Genomic DNA, 21,252 nt, shown 5'->3' with positions numbered 1-21,252 from the left:
TACACCAGCCTCCCCAGCTAATGTTAAAGAGATGAATGAAGAGGTAGCAAGAGTGGACTGCTGGGCCTTGGCTGGGGCACAGTTCTACGGTGCGATGAGATCTGGCCTAGTACTGGTGCACACCTTCCATCCTAGCTCTCAGGAAGCAGAGGCAGGCCAATGTCTCCGAGTCTGAGACTAGCCTGGTCTACGTAGTGAGTTCCAGGACAGTCAGGACTACATAGTGAGACCCTGTCTGGTTGATATGTATGTGTATGTGTATGCATGTCTGCCTGTCTCTATGTGTGACCACTCACATCAGTATGAGTAAATACACATGTGTGTGTCTATATATATATATATATGTATATATGTGTGTGTGTGATCACTCATCAGTGAGTAAATATATATATATACACATGTATGTGTGTATGTGTATGTATATATGTGTGTGTGTTCACTCTCATCAGTGTGAGTAAGTATGTATTTATAAACACACATATATATGTGTTTGTGTGCGATCACTCACATTAGTATGAGTAAATATATATGTGTATGTGTGTGTATATATGTGTGTGATCACTCATCAGTGTGAATAAATATATATATTTACAAATACACATATATATGTGTGTTTATATGCGATCACTCATATCAGTATGTGTAAAACTGAGGAAATGTGAACAAGATGGATGGATTGTACCAACATTGGTATCTAGATACGGTTCTGGAAAACACTGGAGGAAAATGGGTAAAGAGCACAAGGGATAATTCTGCATCACTTCTTATAGCTGATTTTAAAGCTACAATTATCTCAATAAAATTTTCAAGAAAAAAAAAAAGACGTTTAGGCCCTGGCTAGGTAGAAAGATATTAGGGAAATTCAGGCTGCTCACATTCCAGATGACCGTCTAGCTGCTCCTGGCAGCTCGGAGATGCTGTGGAGATTAGAAACGGTTCTAGAAGTGGGGGAACTGCCGTTCTTTTCCTCTTACAGTTTGTTCTTGACATTTCATGTATAGTTTACGATGGATTCTCAGTTCAGTGCAGCAACTAGAAAAGCATGGAAGCCATCAGTAGGAGCTGGTCAGGATTCTCGAAGAATGTTCATCATGGCAACCTGACTCAGGAAACAGCACAGCTACTCAACCTTAATCAAGTATTCACAAGACCCCTTATTTTCCATTTTATTGAAAATAATGTTGTGCAGTGAGTGGGGAGCAGCCTGACAAAGGCTTTTGCTGGAGGATGTCAATTCTGTTGGCTTAAGGCCAAACCGAATAACATCTAAGAGTAGAAAATATTATTAGTGAGTCGGATAAAAACATTTTAATAAACTTTCAGATGTTGTAGAAGCCTCAGAAAGATAGCTCATTAAGACAGATGATGAGGAGGAGGCCGTTCATGCCTATGATCCCAGTACCTAGAAGGCTGAGGCAGGAGAGTTGCTGTGGGTCAAGGTCAATCTGGGCTACATAGTGAGTTCCAGGCTGGCCCGGGCTATAGGGTAAGACCCACTCTCAGAAAAATCAAAACCTCTGACAGCTTGGCCTCAGGTGTTGTGGAAGTCCTCGGATGGTGGGCCAAACTTATAAAGCTGAACAGCAGCCATTGGCAATCCAATATATAGGTTTGTAGGAATAGTTATAACCCTAAACAGTCATGATGAGAGACGAACAGCTTTGCAGAAGTTCGTGTGGAGAGAACGGTTTCAGTGATGTGGTAACAGGCTCACAGACAACTGGGAGTGACCTTTGGACAATCTGGGGGTAGCTATAGAGACTTAGATTGGAGAATAACAGCAGGGCAGAGAGGACAGGTGGGGTAGGAGGTCAGTGGGCAGAGGGATGTGCATCAGGGAGTGACTTGTGGCTAGCTTTTGAGCATCCCGGCCATCTTCACAGAGATGCTTTAAGATTAAAAAAAAAAAAACAAAAAAACCAGAAGCAATAGCCAAAGGCTGGTGGGAACTAGGCAGCTGGCCCAGGCTGAACTCCAAAGCCTCCTGAGGAGGGAGGTGTGCCCAGACAGGGGTCTCTGAGAATGTCTAAACATGTTCATCAGGTCCAGGCATGGGTTATGTGGTGAAATGTGTACGAGGTGCTTCTGTGAATTCTACCAGAATGCACCCCCTTTGTTGTGTGTAGGTCTGGATGGCTTACCTGGCATTTTTGAGATTCATTTTTTTTGCATCCATTCAATGAGGACAACAAAAGTGCCAGCTCCACAGGGTTGTTGAGCAGATCAAATGTGGCTTGTGGAGTGCTGAGCACGTCCCCTGGCCTGTGTGGTAGACGCCCTGCTGCAGGTGATGAATTGACTGTTTACGGTGGCAGATGAGTCGCAGGATGTATTTCACTTGTAGAAGGAACTTCCTACTGCAGTCTCTTGGAACCTTGACTGTATGACATTAAATGAATTACTTCACAAACCTAAAAAAAAAAAAATAATGTATAAAAATGTACCCAGACTGCTGAAGCAGAACCTCTGTGGTTTTTAAAGCTCTCCAGATGATTCTGATGTGCCGCCAGCGTCAAGAGCTGTCTAACCGAATCATCAGTCTTGGTGTCGCCATCCCAAGACCTGACTAAATCCTCAGGTTTCCACCTGACTGGATACAGCTGAGGGTAGCAGTCGATGGGGGATTGATAGCCACCCGTGAGCTCGAGACGAGCCCACAGAGGGCACAGCCGTGAAAGCTCCTAAACATCATCACTAACACTGTGCATCTGCTGTGGGAGAAATGTAGTGTACAGAGAGGAAAGGGTGGTCGTGCTGAGCTCAGAGCCAATCCTGGCTCTGTGCAGGAAGGATCTGGAAGAGGGGGAATGTCTTCCCAGGACTTTGGACTGAACTGAAGATTGGCAGTGTTAAAACTAGCCCACAAAGTCCAAACATTTCTGAGTGCTGGAAAAGATCACAGGCCTAGGACAATTGCCATGAACTATCAGTCTGGGGACAATACAATGCAAGAAGGGTACAATCCAAGACAGTTCAAGCTCATACAGTAGAGCAAAGCACCAAGAGGTGAGTTTTTATTTATGTTATCATGCACATGAGTGTTTTGCCTATATGTGTGTCTGTGCACTACATGTGTGTCTAGTGCCTGTGGAGGCCAGAAGAGGGCATCAGATTCCCTGGTACTGGAGTTCCTGATACTTATGGGCCTCCATGTGGGTCTGGGGATTGACGCCAGGTCCTCTGGAAGAGCAGCAGTCCTCTGGAAGAGCAGCAGTGCTCTTAACCACTGAGCCATCTCTCCAGCCCCAGAGATGAGTTTTGATAAACATTCTTTCTGTTTTAAGGCTGAAAGGTAGAAACAAGGCTGACAGATCAGGGTGTGTTTATCGAAATCAGTTGAAAACCACATTCAACAGATGCTGAACTATTGATAGGCTTCCCAAGGACAGGGGCATGTTTCATTTTGTACTGCTTTGCTTCACTTGCTTTGGGACAGGGTCTTGTTGCTCCAGACCCTCCTGCCTCTGTTTCCCCAGGGCTGGGTTACAGGTGCATGCTGTCCCGTGAGGCTTTGGTCCTCAAAACTCAGTGAAAACTAAGCAGGATCAGAAGGAGCAGAAGCCATGTCCTCTGGGCAGCAGACAGAGGACACCATGCCCAGAGCAAGCTGGAGAGCTGAGTGGAACAGAAGCCATTTTAACATGCTTGAAACATCAACTTGTAGAACAAAGTTTTGGGCCTTGTAAGAAATCAAATCAGTGGGTGGTATCAAGTTCAACCAGCTCTAAGTTGATTACAGTGCTGCAGAGTGTAGGTTTTTTTTTTTTTAGAACTGGGATCATTAGGATTCCTTTTCTAAAATTTGAACTTAGAGATAATAATTGTGTATGTTTATGGGATAGGGTGGTTACCTGTGAAATAATTAGATCAAGGTGATTAACGTACCCATTATCTCACATATTTATCCTTTGTGGGAGGATATTGAAATGCTATCTTTTTAAAATTGTATTTGTGTGTGTGTGTGGGGGGGTGTTGCTTGCATGTAAGTCTGTGCAAAGTGTGTGTGTGCCTGGTGCCCACGGAGGAGAAGAGGGACCTGGACATCCTGGAACTGGAGTTACAGATGGTTGTGAGTTACTGTGTTGGTGCTGAGAATCAAACTCAAGTCTCTGGAAGAGCAACAAGTGCTCTTTTTTCTTTCCTTTCTTTTTTTTTGGGGGGGGGAGGTTTAATGAGACAGGGTCTCGCTACATAGCTATGGCTATCCTGGATCTCGCTCTGTAGACCAGGCTGGCCTCGAACTCACAGAGATCCGCCTCCTTCGGCCTCCTAAGTGCTGATATTAAAGGTGTGCATCACCATGCCCTGTTGTGGAATATTAACTAGGCAAAGATGTGTTACATTTGTTTGTGCTGCAGAACATTACTTTAAGTGTGTAAAGGTGTGTTACTTTTGTTAATGCTGCATTTGTTTAATCGTGTAAAGATGTGTTGCATTTGTTTCACCTTGCCTGCCTAAGGCACCTGATTGGTGTAATAAAGAGCTGAGCGGCCAATAGCTAGGCTGGAGAAAGGATAGGTGGGGCTGGCAGGCAGAGAGAATAAATGGGAGGGGAAAGCCAGGCTTGAAAGAAAAGAAAAAAGGAGGAATGAGAGGAGGAGGAGAGAATGAGGGAGACAGGGTCAAGAAGACAGACAGATATAAGACACCATGAAAGAAAGATATACAGAAGTAGGAAAGGTAATAAGCCCCGAGGCAAAAGGTAGACAAAGAGAAACAGGTTCATTTAAGTTAAAAGAGCTAGCGGGAAAAGAGCTAAGCTAAGACCGAGCATTCAAAACTAATAATAAGTCTCTGTGTCATGAATTGGGGGCTGGTTGGTGGCCCAAAAGAAGGAGCCTGGTACAATGCCCGGCTCAAGAAGTACCCTTAACTACTGAGCCATCTCTCCAGCCCCCAAAGCTATTCTTCGTGCAATTTAAAAATATGTGCTTTTAATTGTGGCCGTAGTTCTATGTAATATCTCACCAAAGGTGGTTGCTCTCATCTCTCTGATACTTGGTACCCTTTGACTGGCATGTCTGGGTTTGTTTCTGGCTAGTCTACTGCCCCAGTCCCAACTGTTGGTAATCACCACTCTACTCTCTATTTCTAGGAGTTTGACATATGGTGGCGCGGCTCTTTGTTTTATGTCACAAGCAGGGGCAGGGAAACATGGCAAATATTTGAACAACCGAGTGCTACATGTTTGCCTGACCAGCCAAAAGTGTCAAACATTTGTACAAATACAGACTGCGGTTTTTTAGTGCAGAGGGAAATGGCTCCTTCTTATGTTTGGGTTTTCTACCTTTAAGATCTTTTCAATCATTTTATATATGACTCTACAAATGTTTGGGGTGTCTGCCGAGGCTGAGGCATCAGCCTGTACTTGGACAGTTGAAGACATTTTTCTCCCCTAAATTTATACAAATTAGAAATGAATGGCAGTTGCCTTATCGGAGCAGAACAATATAAAGGATGGTCGTGGAATGTCATTGATTGCCTCCCTAACACAACTCCTTGCATCTTCCCAGTGGGTTCACTGTTACTGAAAGACCCATGTTTGGGAAAGGCCAAGTGTACCTTGACTGGAAAATAGGCTGAATGCATTCATGCAGCATGTTCCTATATCACTGTGCATTCAAAGGAAGCCATATAACTTACGCTGGACCTGCCAGGATCAACTGGGATGGAGATGTATTTTCCTTCTTTGGTGTGAGGAAGACACTTGTGATCCTGGGGCCTGTAGGTCATGGCTGTTACACACCCATGATAAGGCTTGACACTGAGATGGAGAAAATCAGGTTTTTGGTGACATCGCTCATTTCCTGTATCACGCTTTGCCTGAAGCCCAGACTTCTTTTAAAGTTTCTGAACATCTAGCTTCCCTTGCTACTTAAGATAGCTTGATTTAGATCTTCTTTGACTTCGGACTAAAGATCCCTTCCTGATCGATCAGAATGGTGGTTATTTCTGGATGGTGAGATGATGTGGTCCAGTTGATGCTTATTTAATTATATTTGCTAAGTAATAAATGGTTTGGATTGTATTTGGAATGAAAGACAACAGGAGAGTCTGTAGACTTGTGAGCACAGCATCCACAGCACTCGTCTAGGAAGGCAGATGTTTGTAACCGGGGCTGGACCAGGCAAGATGCACAGCCTGGTGACAGTGTGGGATGTCCCTGATGACGCCTGCCACTGCCATCTGCATTATTGTCCTGCTGGTAATTCTCCAGGTCTGTAAGCTTACTTCTTAAACCGTTTTTGTAAGTTGATGTGCTCTTACCTAGCTGCCTTCTTGAGGGTGGGGGACCCCATCTTGTGACTGGTACACCATTTATCACCATTGTTCTGCTGAACCTCAGCAGTGGAGGGCTCAATGTTTTGCTCTCAGTATGGGACTCTGCCTTCCTATGACTTATTAAATAAAAACACAGTCCATGTTTAATGAGTAAATATATAACGTTTTAAATGTTAACAAATCAGAAGAATGCATTAAGAAAGAAGGACCCATCAGCTAGTGGCAAATGAACCTTGCCTGAACCGTGATTTCACAACCTGTAAAACACAGCCACTGAAGGAAACTAACTCTGGACTGGGGCTGCCCCTATAAGCAGGCTCCCTTCTTAAAGAGCAGCAACACAGCTGAGCAGGTAAACAGACGGGAAGGTCAAACTTGGGAGTATATTTAGTAACAAATAGATTGGCCTCAGCCAACCGCACCAGCCGGGTTTCAGCCAGTCACAGGCTATGGGCTGATCGGGCCATGCCCACAGGAGCAGTGGGCCATGCCCACAGGAGCTTTGCCAGGCCCCAGGCAGCGCAGAGTTTCTGGACTTCATTCTGCTCTGTGTGTGTGTGTGTAATCGTCCCCTGCCCTGTCCTGTGGGGCAGAGTTCTCCTGGACCTTTTTTGGCTCTGGGTGCCGCTCAACTTACAAATCATTCTTTATTCATGCAAAATCACATTCAATTTGTCTGGTGTGTGTGTGTGTGTGTGTGTATGTATGTGAGAGAGAGAGAGAGACAGAGAGAGACAGAGAGACAGAGACAGGTTGAGTCATTTGGAAATTTAAGTACTAGACACTATCTTGGAAACATTAAAGCCCAGTTATTGCTGTTTTTATATAATAGTGGTGTTGTTTTCATGTTTTTAAATTGTCCTCCTCTTTCAGCAATACGTATTTGTGTGTTAATCTCGACTGTCTACTTGACAGGATTCAGAACCACCATGGAAACAGACCACCGGGCGTGTCTGAGGGAGTTTCTAGAGGAGGTTAGTGAGGTGGGAGGATGCACCTTGGACTGGATTCTTGGACTGAATGAGAAGGAGGGGGCTGGGCGGCAGCACCTGGCTGTCTTGGCTGTCCAGCTCCTGCCTCAAGTTCCCCTGGAATGATAGACCACACCTTGGAACTGTGAGCCAAAACCAAGCCTTTCCTTTGAGTAGCTTCTGTCAGGGGCTTTGCTGCAGCGCTGAAGGGAAATCAGCATGAGGATCTCCTCTTTGATTTGATGCGAAGCCGGGGATTCGCAGTGATTGCAGAGATGAGATGAAATTGTCTCTGACCGATAACAGCTGAACATAAGCAGTAACTGTGGACTTTGCAACTCCCAGAACTACAGGAAATCCTATTCTAACATGAATTTAAATAAAAATTTAAAAAAAAACTCCCCTTACCTTCCTGTGGAAGTCGTGATAAATAATCAGATAAACATGTCCAGGAAGAACAAAAACTGTATAAATTGCAAAGAGCATTGGGACAGTGAAAAGCCTTGGTTTGTTTCACTAAATGGACTGACTGCTTACATTGTAACTTTCTTTACCGGGGTGGGGTGCTTTTTATACCATAGACGCTTTTCCATTGAATTTGATTTTGGAGCAATTGATAGATTTTTGAAGAACAGAATCTCATGCTCCTGTAACGATTTAACTTCTGTACTGCTTGGGCTCTTGTGCCAAATGCCTGCATTGGAAACCTGGCCTTCTGGGTTTGGGCCAGATCATTAATTCTAAGTCTTGGTGTGGCCTGCTCATCTAACTACTGTTCCTCAGCCTATGATCATCTCCCGGTGTGAAACATCCACTCTTGATCTTTTGTCTTTGTGGGTGGGTGGGTGGGTGGGGGGGATATGCACATACATGCATGTGTGTGCACATTTGTGTTCATGTATGTGTGTGGTGCATGTGCAGAAGCCGGAGATCAGTGTTTCATGTCTCACTCTACTGCTCTCTTCTTTAACTTGGAGACAAGGTCTCTCACTGAACCTGAAGCTATTGGCTGAAGTGGCTGGTCAACAAGAACCCTGGGATCTGCTGAGTTCCACCTCTCCAGCATGGGAATTAGAGGAGTGCACCACTGTGCCTGGGTTTTTATGTAGATGCTGGGGGACTGAACTCAGGTCTTTGGGTGCCTATCACACACTTTACTCACTGAGCCCATCACAGATTGGGTTATTTATTTATTGATTGATTGATTGATTATTTGTTTGGTTTTTTGAGACAGAATTTCTCTGTGTAACTTTGGAGCCTGTCCTGGATTTCACTCTGTAGGCCAGGCTGGCCTTGAACTCACAGAGATCTGCCTGGCTCTGCCCCCCAAGTGCTGGGATTAAAGATGTGTGCCATCACCACCTGGCTGGGTAGTTTATTCTTAAAAAATTGTTTCTTACGGTTCTGAAGGTTGAAGTATCCAAAGTTGAGGTGGGGGCCATATTCAGTGAGAGCTCTCTTGCTGATAGGGCGCAGTGCCCCAATGCTATGGTGAGCCAGAGTAAGCAACTCCCAGTAAGCCATGAATCCACCTGTGGATTTATCCATTCGTGAGGACAGCCTCCTCTTAGCAGACCTACCTCCTAATGCTTCAAGTTGAGTATTAAATTTCAATGTGATGTCTTTGTAGGGACATTCAGACAACATGGCAGATGGTAACCTCCTCCTGAGGACCACACGCTCAGACTGCAATTATACAGCCTGCTGGAAACTCAGCATCCCCCTTGTAGGCTGTTTAGGGGTCAAACGTTTGTGAGACTAGAAAAGGCATTGAATTCTTACTGCTTTTCGTGATCTTTATAGAAAGCCCATTTTTTAGTGACTAGATGAGTATGTTAGGAGGAGAAAAATCCATGAGGGAGTTGTGCTTTGTTTTAGATGGGGTGAGTGAGTATGACCAGCCTTGGCTCTAAGGTAGAGCTTTCTCTTCTCATGATGACATAATGTAATGTCAGTGTATCTTTTAATGTCTCCACTGATCATTTCCTTTTTATCCACATGGGAAAAAGAAAGGACATCTTAGTTTAGAATCCCCTTTCTTCTCCTTTAATCCTGAGGAACACCACGAACACCATACATTCTATGACTTATTGTCAAAGTATTTTCAAACATCACCATTTCTGTTTCATCATCTTACCTAATACTTCCACCCCATTTGCCCTGGGCCTGGCTTTGTACCAGGAATACAAGATCAGTTTTCAGCGTTGTGCTGGTGGAAACGGAGGCTGGACACGGAAGAAGGATGGATTTATGGTTAGCACAGTAAGCATTTGTTAAATGGGCCTGCTCTGTGTATAGATCCGTGATGATGGGAACCGTGCACTGATGAATTGCCGTGTGCTGAGTGCCTGCCTGAAAGTTTTATCAATTACTCCATTTGTTATTCTAAACGAACTTATGGAATGTGTGTTCCTTTTCTAGATGGAAATAACGCACAGAGAGGTTAAGTTATTTGTTCAAAATCATATAGCTTGACAATGGACTTAAGCATAGGTAGTCAGCTCTAAAATCTGTGTTCGTTATGGAATCATTACTAAGGAATCCACTGGCTCTTTGATCAATGGCTTCCAGTTTAAAGAAAACCATGGGAGGTTGGTTATTCACTGTCGACCTCCCTGGCTGTGAAACATGTTGGGTTCCTAACAGATGCAATGATATTGCAGCTGGTTACCTTGCTCCATGTAGCTTCTGTGGCAAATATTTTTTTTGTTTTGTTTTGTTTTTTTGAGTCAAGTTTTCTTTGTGTAGCTCTGGCTGTCCTGGAACTTGCTCTGTAGACCAGGCTGGCCTCAAACTCACAGAGGTCCACCTGCCTCTGCCTCCCGAGTGCAGGGATTAAAGGTGTGCACCACCACCTCCTGGCTTATGGCAAACGTCTTAGCTGAGCTGGTTTTAAAATAGTAGAAATGTGTCTTCTATGCTTCTGGAGGCCGGGAAGTCTAAGATCAAGTTACGGGCTGACTTGGAGTCTGACCTTACTTACAGCATCCTCACGTGGCAATGGTGGGGGGTGAGCACAATGCAGTCATGGAAAGGCAGGACAAGGCCCAGGGGCTTCCTGCAGCCTGATGTACCGGACACTGATCCCCTCCACAAGGGTGGAGTCCTGTGTGTAAATCACTTCCTCGAGGACTGCCCTGCTGAGGATTAAATTGCAATATGAACTTTGGAGCGACATGGGCATTTAAACCATAGCAGAATCAGAACTAATTTCTAAACTTAAAGAAAACTGATCAGTGTATTGTATGTTAACTTTCTGGGATAAAGTTCACCCTTAGTGGGTCCAGAGTCCTACAGAATAAGGCTGTCACTTACAGAGTTCATTCGTGGTGACAATAAAGCCACTGGGCTGTTGGGTTAATTTTAGCTATCCACCGTGTAGTGTAATGTTGAGAGTTTGTTTCTTCAATGTGCCTCTGTGATACACGTACATGTATGTGCATGTACACACACTCTGCCTAAAGAAGAAAACTGCAATCCTTTGCTAGTTTTCTGTAACGTGCTTTCACTGGTTCTGAATTCTCTCAGCTAGGAAGCAGTTAGGAACCACATGTTACTACAAGCCAGGGACCGCTCAGCTCAGACTCACCGCCTGACGGTCCTTTCTCCCTGCCGGTTCCTCACCAGGGTATTGAAGGCTGCCATGGCTACTGGCTGTGTCAAGCTTTGTGTTCAACAGCTCACCCTCTCCCACCGTTTCAAACCATTCTGACTTGCTTAAAGAAGTCTCTGGACAGGGGGGTGCTGGCCTCTGTTGTGACTTTCCAGCATGTTCTCTGGGATAACAGACATGTCTGGGAGGTATAGCGTGGAGCAGGGCAAGGATGTTTCCCTAGTTGTTAAGACACAATGGCTCACTCTTTGGGGGCTTGCTTCCCAAGCTGCCCAAACTTAGAGGCCCTTAGCAAGATTGTTTAATCTGGAACCATCCATATAATTTGTTTGTTTGTTTGTTTGTTTGTTTGTTTGTTTGTTTTGAGACAGGGTCTCTCTATGTGGCCCTGGCGATCCTAAAACTCAATATGAAGACCAGGCTGGCCTCGAACTCACAGAAACGCACCTGTCTCTGTCTCCCATGCCCAGTCACAATCTATATAAATTTTAAATCCCTCCAACTGAAGAGAACCACACATTCCTCTAAACTATAAGAATAATGAAGTCTAGTTCATTTTGAATATATATTTAAATTGGAGAGCCCACAGATTTTCATATTGAATTCTTTTAAATATTTAAATTAGTACGCTCTGTCTTTTGGGTAACTGCCATGAAGATGGGTTGTTCATTTCAACCAGTGCTTGCTAAGCATTGCCTGGGGAAGGTAGGCCTTGGGAGACATCAGAACACTCAAAAGCCTCAGCCCCCATTAGAACAGCATATCTGGGAGATATCTTACGCACCACCTCTTCAGTTCAACGGTTTTTGGTATCAGTACTTTTTAGGAAACTCTGATACCATCTATCTTGTTTGCTGGGGTGGGTGGGCTCATGAGAAGTCTGAGGCCCAGAAAGATAAAACCTACAGACCCTGGGTGTTCATTAGGAAATGCATCAAAGTCAGACCTGTGTTCTCTGGTAGAAATAAACACAACCTTGCCAGCTCACTCCCTGCAACCCCCACAACACATACAGGTCAATTTCAGAAGGTTGCCTCACGATTGCTCATAACCTATAAGAGAGGTAACTGGGCGGTGCAGGGGGGATGCCTTTCCAAGGCTGGGATCAGATGTCTTCTGAGAGACAGCAGGTTAATTTGCGGTGAGCTGCGGCTTGGTGGAAACATCGGCTGTGTCATGCTTAGGCTGCACATTTCAAAGCAGTCAAATGACAGTGGCTCAAATGGCAGTCAGGAGCTTCCCTGGCGGCAGCTGTCGCTGTGTGGGTGGGCTTGGCTGTGACCGCCCGCCCTAGGTCACCCTGACGTGTTCCTGTTTCACCATCAGAGAGAGCACACAGTGGCCACGGCATGTCACCTGGATTCATGGCGGAGGCCATCTGACACTCAGAGATGAAGGACCATTTCATAGGCTCATTTCTACTCCATCTGAACTGGGACCAGAGCACTGAACGCCTCTTGCCCATACATGTTCTAGTCGAGGCAAGGGAGTATAAGAAATGATCTCCAGAAACTGAAGTTTGTCTTGAAACAGGACTTAGTAGTTCTGAAACCCAACAGGTCAGGCCAGTGGCCCGGAAGTTCTAGGAGAAGAGCTGATGGACTGTGAGATTGCCCTGTAGCGTGTAAACGACAGGTCACCTCTGCCCCTGGGGAAGTAATTCCCGATCTTCTGCAGCTCACCCTTGCTGACTTCTTACAGTGGTTTTCAAGAGTTTTGAGTGGTTGTGATATGCTCAGTCCCTAGCTGACTTGGAGAAGAGGGGGTGCTGGTTGCTTGTCTGGACCTCTCCCCTGAGATGCACAGTCTCATTTTCCATGGCCCAGTAGTTCTAAAAGGAAGGGGGAAGAAAAAGTCCAGATCTGCCAATGCATTAAGCATGTCACAGATCTATATATACAATAGGCACAACATTTAAAAGACATTAAGTGGGTCTCTTATCTAATCCTGCTGTCTTCCCCAAAATAACCTCTCTTAACTTCTATTTACTCCTATGATATAATGCTATTTGTGAATCTAGACACACTCTAATTATCTTTATACTGGCACATATGATAATATGATATATTATGCATTCCACAGGAATGTAGAGCCTACTTCTCTCCAGAAGTGGCTGTGCTACCCAGCCTTGGCTTATCAGTGCCCAGCTACCAAAGGCCAAGGCTGATCTGGTTTATTCCCGCCCCCAGCCCCTCCACCAACCTCTTTAAGCTACTGGTTGTGTCTCATTCAGGAGATACGCTTTGGTAAAAATCATCGGGGCCACAGAAGAAGGAAGACTCTGATTCATTAGCTCTGAGGCGGGGGCTGAAATTTTTCATTCCCAACAGATTTTCAGCGGTCCAGGAACTAGCTGCACTTTGAAGCTAAGGGCTACAGTGAGGAGCGAGCGATGTCTCCAGGTTGCCTCCAGTCTAACTAACCGTTTGGGGATTTCATGTGAACACTGAGAGCTGTGCTGTGGGGTCAATTCTAGTTTGTCTCCATTGTACAAAGCAAAGAGAAGTGATGTTTTTATCAGAATAAGTATAAAACATCTATTCATGCTTAAAAATACAGTTCTGTTTCTTGCCTTGATTGGTTGTGAGAAGAAACCTGTGGAGGACCGGTCCCAACGAGTTACACTGTAGGCTGGGGATCTGGATAAATTGGTCGAGTGCTTGCCTAGTACGAACGAAGCCCCGAAGTCCAGTACTGCATAAACCAAGTGTCGGCCCATGCCTGCAATCCCAGCGCTCAGGATACAGGGGCAGGAAGTTCCGGAGTTCAGGTTTATCCTCAGCCATATAGTGAATTTGAAGCCAGCTTGGGATACAGAAAACCCCATCTTGAAATAAATAAATAAAAAGTAAAGTCAAACATTTGATCAATGCTGTCAAGAAAGTCCTTTCTCTTTGGGGGACTCTCGGCCCTCTGTTGTCTGTGGAAAACAGCATCCAGCATGCTGCTGTTTCTACCCAGCTAGTGGCTTTGTGTGAGGAACGAGTTTGCCCCGACAGACAATAAGCTTGATGTACCTTGTTATCCTTTCATAGCTGGATGGCTTGGAGGCAAAACCTGGGGACAGTATGCTATTTTCTTGGGAGTCATAAAAATAAGTAAGTTTCCTTTGTGATCAGCTACTCTTTCGGTTTTCTTTTGAAGTGACTTCTTTTCTTATCCTTTCTCAGAACTCATCCCCCAGTCTAGTTTGAATGGCATTAAAGATTTCCTTTGCTCTCTCCCATCCAGACGAGGCATTGAAGGGCCTTCCTCAAACTCCAGTATCGTTTATTGAATCAGAAAAATGATTTCTTCTGTGAAGCAATTTCATGCCTTGTTATCTCCAGTATGTCTGTGAAATGGAAGGTCGCGTGACCTCACCTGGGAGTGTCTATTATTGCAGAGATGGAAAAGTGAAATTTTGATAAAAGACTCACCACGCCTATGCTGGCATCTGTTTGGCGTTCCATGCCTGGAGGAGCATCATGGGGTATTTATATTACAGCCATGCAAGAAAACTTGTGACCTCACACAATACTCGTTTCAATATGCCAATGGGTATTAATGGATCATAAATGATTAAAAGTTTCACTGTTTTTAGGAAAAAATAACAAAGACAGCTGGCTGGATTTTTTCTGGCATTTTTGTGCACTGTCGTACTGTATTTTATACATGGGACTTCTAACAGAAGGCTGGTCTAAAGAATCCTGCAGAACTCTTATCTGATCTCTTCATCATCTTATTGTTAGGCTTAGAATGCAGCCTGAAGACTTAATAATTTAAAACGTACTATCTCTTCGGGGCTGTAGAGAAGAATACGTATTGCTCTCGCAGAGAACCTGGGTTCAGTTCCCAGCACCCTCAAGGTGGTTCATAACAACCCCTAAGTCTAGTACCAGGGGGTCTGGTGACCTCTTCTGGCCTCTGTGTGCATTGCAGGCATGTAGTGCACAGATACACATTCAGACAAAACACTCGTGCACATAAAATAAACAAATCTTAAACAAAAATTTTTAAATTTAAATACCATCTCCTCTGTAAGTGTGGGTCCATATTTGCTTTTTAAGATTTATACGATTAGCTTAAGAAAAAGGACATTGAGAGCCTCTCCTAACTTTCTTCATACACTCTCAACTGCCCTTGGCAGTCACAGACAGACAAATAGCATCTTGAAGTCGGAACAGATCTGTGGTCGCATGGACCATTTTCATCCAGTAGCAATGGAAATGGCTGCAGGCAGCAGGTTAGGGGAGGGTGTCTTTTGGCCTCATGATATTTTCCCAACAGTTCTTCCTGGAGTATTTGCTGTGTTCCAGGCCACGATGGTAAGTTTTCAGTCTGTAACGAATCCAGTCATACTCAGCTCTGACCTCATGGAGTGAGCTGTTTAATTTCTTTGGACTTTACTTGAAAAATGGAGCTCATTCTTAATCTAGGATTGCTGTTATAATCAGGCATATTGAAAAAGAATCTAAGATGTTAGTTCCTGAGTTCTTTAGGTCAGCGTGGTCACACAGCCTAGAATTTTCTAACATCGGCACTTTTGCATGTGACCTGTCTCCGTCCACTTCTCTCAAGTGGCCTTCCCTTTGCCCTTTGTCTTGTTATGACAGTTGTGTTGTCCTCTCCAAAGAAGATCCCATTTTCCTGATTGCTCAACAACGCCGGATTCTTTCCCTCTCTACAAAGTGCTCTTTGAAGGAAAGGCTGCAGAAGAAATGACAGAGATGTTTGATAGGAATTGGAAAGGAGGAGAATGACGATTGATCAGAAATGCTGGTGTTGGGGGGAGCAAAGGTAATTTTCTGCATGAAATACACAGCACAAACCAGATACTTAAAATAGGGACCTAGAATACCATTATCACGGAACATCTCTGTCATTTCCTAGAGTCAGAAATAAACAGAGATCAGTTTGGGAGCTGGGCGAGTGGCCAGGCTTGTCGTTGGTGGATCGGAATGATGAAGGGTCACGCTTGAGTGAGGGTGCCGCCGGCGAGAAACCGCATTCTCTAGAGCATGCACGAGCAGGAGCAGCTGAGGCTGGAAAACACTCAGGCCAGGCTTCCGAGAGCATCTTGGCTGGGCGTGTAGATGGAGACCTCAGTGCATTTTAAAGCCTCCTGACCCTTCGCACTCTCCCGGATCCTCTTTTGGTTTTGTTTCATAGCTCATTGTATAGATTTTGTGTCTGATCCTGTTGACCGAAGGAGCCACCCCAAGCCACTACCTTTTTAATGTTCAGGGAAATCTATGTTTCTTTGGCGCTCTCTCTCTCTCTCTCTCTCTCTCTCTCTCTCTCTCTCTCTCTCTCTCTCTCTCTCTCTGTCTCATGTCTGTGTCTCTTCATTTCTCCGTTTCCCAGCTCCAACCCCTCCATTGCCCACATGTGTCTGCATCACTCAGAGAGTGGAGACGCACCTCAAGTTCTGCCCCTTCCATGTTTTAGAGACTCTTGTTTCATACGTTTAAAATTGCTCAGTATTGACAGAGCTCGAGAGACTGGGGGATGTCTCTTTCCTTTATCACGTCAGGAAAGAGAGGCTGTACAATGAGTGAGAGCCGTGGTGCAGGGTTTGGGAAATGCTTTCTGTGAAGGGTCAGGTGGGAAACGCAGTACTCGAAGCTCTGAGGGCCGTGTGGTCTGTCACGACTACTTGACTTGACCGGGTTTCGTGAGAGCGGCGACAGGTAGGAAGTGAGCGCGTAGGAGTTTAGCAAACTCTGTAAACACTGAAATGGTAAGTTCCTCAGATTTTATGTCATGAAATAGTTCTTTTTCTCCTTCAACATGCTTAGCTCACAGCCTTGTAAAATAGGTGGTGGGGGCCTAGAGAGAGGGCTCAGCAGTGTCGAGTACTGGCTGACCCTCTAGAGGATCAGAGTTTGGTTCCAGCACTCACACCAGGCTATTTACAGCAGCACAGAACCCCAGCTCCATACAAGATGCCGTATTCTGGACTCCACGGACATCTGCACCCCCTACACACACACACACACACACACACACAGAGACACACAGATACAGAGAGACACACACATATATACATACATACACAGAGATACAAACACACACACATAAATACACACACATGCACACAGACACACAGACAGACACAGATATGCACACACATACCCACAGACCCACACACATACACACACAGATACACACAGAGAGATACAAACACACACAGACAGACAGACATACACACAGAGACACAGAGACACACACACATATACACATACATACACATTCACGCAGATACACAGAGACACAAACACACACATAGATACACACATACACACACACACACACACACACACACACACACACACACAAATAAAAATAAACTCTTTAAAGTAAAATAGGTTTGGATTGGTCCTGAGGCCCGTCAGAGCTCGAGCCCTGACGTACAGGAAACTTGGCAGTAGCAGTGAGAAGCCTGTTGTTCCCATTTGAGTTGTCCTACTTTTCAACCTTGGCATTGACCTTTGTTTCCAACCTCACTTTCCCGATCTGAAACTGAGTCCCGAGGAAGCGGGGTAAAGGTGAGAGTGGAGAGACCTGGAAAACACAGTCAGCGCTCAAGGTTCACGTCGGTTGTCTTGCTGTGGTAGAAGGGAAATGGATAGTAGGGCTTTGTTCTGAGTTCCTGACATAGAGTTCCGAAGGCCCTTGGAATTTCCTGAGTGACAGGAACATGCGTGTTACCCATAATAAGCTCCTTTCAGCCTGAGTTTATGCTAATGAGGGCACTCTGGACCCCTAGATAGCTTCAGGATGAGTCTGGTTGCCAGAGGAACATGGGGTGTGTTGGGAGAGGCCTGAAGATAGCCAAGGATGCCATCAAATGGATCTGTGTTATGAAACCCAAACCATAGGGTTCTGAAAGCTTCCAGACTGAGGAATTCACCCGTGTACAGGGTGTGGGATGCGCCTGCCTGCACAGTGATGGAGGTCTCTCCATATGGCTGTTCACCTGCAGCCTGTAGGAAAGACCAGTAGTCACCGCTAAAGTGCTTTCCAGAGTGAGCCATTCTATGACTTATCAAACCTGGGGTCGGGGGCCGGGAACCCTTCAGTTTACAGCCAGCCAGTCAGAATTGTTGGGGGTCCCGTAGATGGGCCTAGTGTCTGGAGAGGGAGCGGTTTTATGGGACTAATCCCTTCGCCTGAGGGGTCTGTACTGAATGCAGAGTTAGTATGAGAAGGGATTGGCTCAGTTGGTAGGAGGCTTGCCTAGCCTGCAGAAAGTCCTACCTCAACCCCCAGCAGTACATAAATCAGCCATGGTGGCACACACCACTTGAGAGGTAGAAGCAGAAACAGGAGGATCAGAAGTTCAAGGTCAGTGTCTGCTCCATAGGAATTTTGAAGACAGCCTGAGCTGGAGACCTTGATCTTAAAAAACAAAAACAAAAACGACTTGTATTATAGGACATATAGTATCTAGAATGTCATGGGAGTTGGTTGGTATGAGGAAAAGTCCCACACATTTAGAAGTACCATTCCAAGTCCTGTTATTATGGTTTACATCTGTGTGTGTGTGTGTGTGTGTGTGTGTGTGTGTGTGTGTGTGTGTGTGTGAAGCTTCACAGCTGTGGAAGCTTAACAGCGTAACGTCAGTAGAAATATGAGAAAAGTATCTGTCTACAAAACTCAACACTGCCAAGACCCTCAAAAGCAAGGAAAGGCTTATAACCTGCCACAGCAGCAGCAGGCTAAGGGGGTGTGGCAGTTTCACATGACGAGGTGCCCTGGAGTTGGGGTCCTGAGCCCAGAGGGGATGTCAGTGGCGAAATAGTGGTGTCTACACCAAGTGAGGAGTTTAGTTCATGGTAATGCATCAGTGGTGTCTCCTCCCTGGAGGGGAGTCTCCAACTGAGACTAGATTCTATGTTGTAAACCTACAACTGTTGCATAATTTAAAATGTATACTTCAAAAACTAAAAACAAAACCTCGAGGACTTGGCATCTTATCAGGTGTGGTGAACAAGGGAGAAGGAATCTATGGCAGTCTTTAGCCTGAACATCTGGGGTGGTCAGCATATCAGTGGACAGAAATAATGACTGTAGCAGGCCTGAAATAGGAAATAATGAAGTTGGAGTGCCAGGGAAGTGTCTATAAATAAGGGGATGTGTATCATTCTACAACTAAGGTCATAAATGTCCAGAAAGCATTTTCTGGATTTCAGACCTTTATTTAAAATGCTCCCCTGGGGGCTAAAGAGATGGCCCAGCAGTGATGAGCCCTTGCTGCTCTTTCAGAATACCTGAGTTCAGTTCCCAGTGCCTGGCAATGTAACACCCTCTTCTGGCCTCTGCAGGTACCCGTATGCATGTGGCATGCATGCGGGCGCCCCCTCCCCCCACCACAGACATGGACACACACATGCACGGACACACAAGCATCCACGTAAATTTTAAAAATAAAAATAAATCTTTAAAAAAATAAACGCCAGCAAAACGTCCCTAAGCTTTGCAGTACTTCACACTTGAATCCTCGTTTAAGAAGAAGACTGTCTGGCTCACATAATCAGTGGTGGTTGGACTTAGCACGACTCTCCATAGACCTGCTCGTGCATCTCTTCAGGGTTCACTTACCCTGCTGTCATCGGTACATGGCTTGCAGGACTCTAAGCCCTCTTCATTTGCAGAAAGATTTAGAGTTTTGCTGCCAAGTGGGACGTCATTTATTTGACCTCGGCCACAGCCGGGCCTCTCTCCTCAGCCAGCAACACTAGCTGTGTTGACCCGAACCACACTGGAGAGCTGGTTTGACTTACTTCCGTCAAGAGATTTATTGGCGTTTTTCTCTGACTCTTCCACAATTGCTTCAGTAGAGTCCTTGATCAGAGGCCCCGGGATGTCCGCTGTGCCGTATAACATGCACATACCGGGGCATATCAGGAGTGGGATGCTCTCACAAAAAAATGAGAAATCCAAATGATGAGAAATAGACGAAAAAGAATCAGCTTCCCAGATAATCTAAGATAACTAAGCCAACGGCCATGTGATGATGGCGACGGTACAGAAATGTAGGATCTGGAGCTGGTGGGACAGGAGATGATCTCAGGGCAGCTCCAGCTGCTTGTCCCAAGCTTTCAGATGCATTTACCTTCCGCTCCAGTCGCCTCAGTGGAATTGTTTAAAATAGTGAACGATCCGGTGAGAGGGTATAGCAAGGCCGGTACCTCTGCAGCGCAGCTGGGCAGGTTGAGTGCAGAGGCCCGCCATCCCGAGAGACACAGGGCAGCCGGAAGTGGGCCATCCTCTCAGCTGTCACTCAGTAAGCGTGGGGAGCCTGATGTCTCTTACATCACAGGTCCCCTCATTCCATCCGTGTCATCATCAGTTCAGCAGCTCCCGCCCTGTGTGCCATTGATCCCTGTCAGTCAGCTGTCCAGAGAAGGATTCTAGAAAAAAAAAGAAGAAAAAGTAAAACCAATCATCGGCTGTCAGCCAGCGTCAGTATTGATGTTGCTGTTGTGATAGAAAAAAATGTAATGTTCATTTTCTGGGAAAACATTTCAAGGTAGAGTCATGTAGCCCAATTATGGAAATTGTGTCTTTGCAGATACACCTCTAGAGCGTGTGCTGAAGTTTTAAATACCTTTGAGATGTAAATGCAAGAGAAAATGTATTTTAAGTCTAAGCCAATGTGTAGACACTCAAAGCCACACTCAGGATGATCTGAACTGTCCCGGTCTCATAATGGCTGCTGTTTGTAAGTCAAAAGCATATCCCGACCACGACCCCCAGGCTCCTTCTCCACAGCAACCCTGACTTTCTCCAGTGGCTCTTTTCCTTTTCATGGTTGCTCTTGCTGATTGAGATGAAGCTGTGTTGTCCCAGAAGGTCTCAAGGTCTTTGACTCAAGCAATCCTCCTGCTTCTGCCTCCCAGGTAGCTGGCACGTACCTCCATGCCCAGATAATCCCAACTTTAAGTGACACCCTAACTTATCAAGAAGTTTCATTCTTTCATTGAGGACAAAATCCAGTGGTCTTAACCAAAGAGAATAAATGGCTATCTTTTCTTCCTTCTGGTCTATGCTATCATAGTTAAAATACTCATGATTATGCCGAAGGGGGAAAAACTTTAACAATGCAGGGTGAAAAACAAGATTTCATGGGGAAGAATAGTCACCTTTTCCTTCATTAATTTACACCTTGCCTGAACTTTTTAGACACATTTGACGTTACCACGCTCTTGCAAGAGAATTGGACTAAGCGTAAGTTAAAGATTCACACACACCCATAAGCTAACTGTCTCATAGCCGCCCCTCCCCCACACCAGGAAATGGGTGGGTTTCCCTCTCCCTCACCCCAGGAAATGGTGATCTGTTAAAGACAATGTATTTCTGGAGAACTCTTAAGATCTCTACACTAGACATTTGACCTTC

The sequence above is a fragment of the Peromyscus eremicus genome, chromosome 18 (assembly GCF_949786415.1).
Source record: "Peromyscus eremicus chromosome 18, PerEre_H2_v1, whole genome shotgun sequence".
Taxonomy (NCBI): domain Eukaryota; kingdom Metazoa; phylum Chordata; class Mammalia; order Rodentia; family Cricetidae; genus Peromyscus; species Peromyscus eremicus.
The sequence above is the reverse complement of the archived record's forward strand: the minus strand, read 5'-3'. Positions refer to the sequence as shown.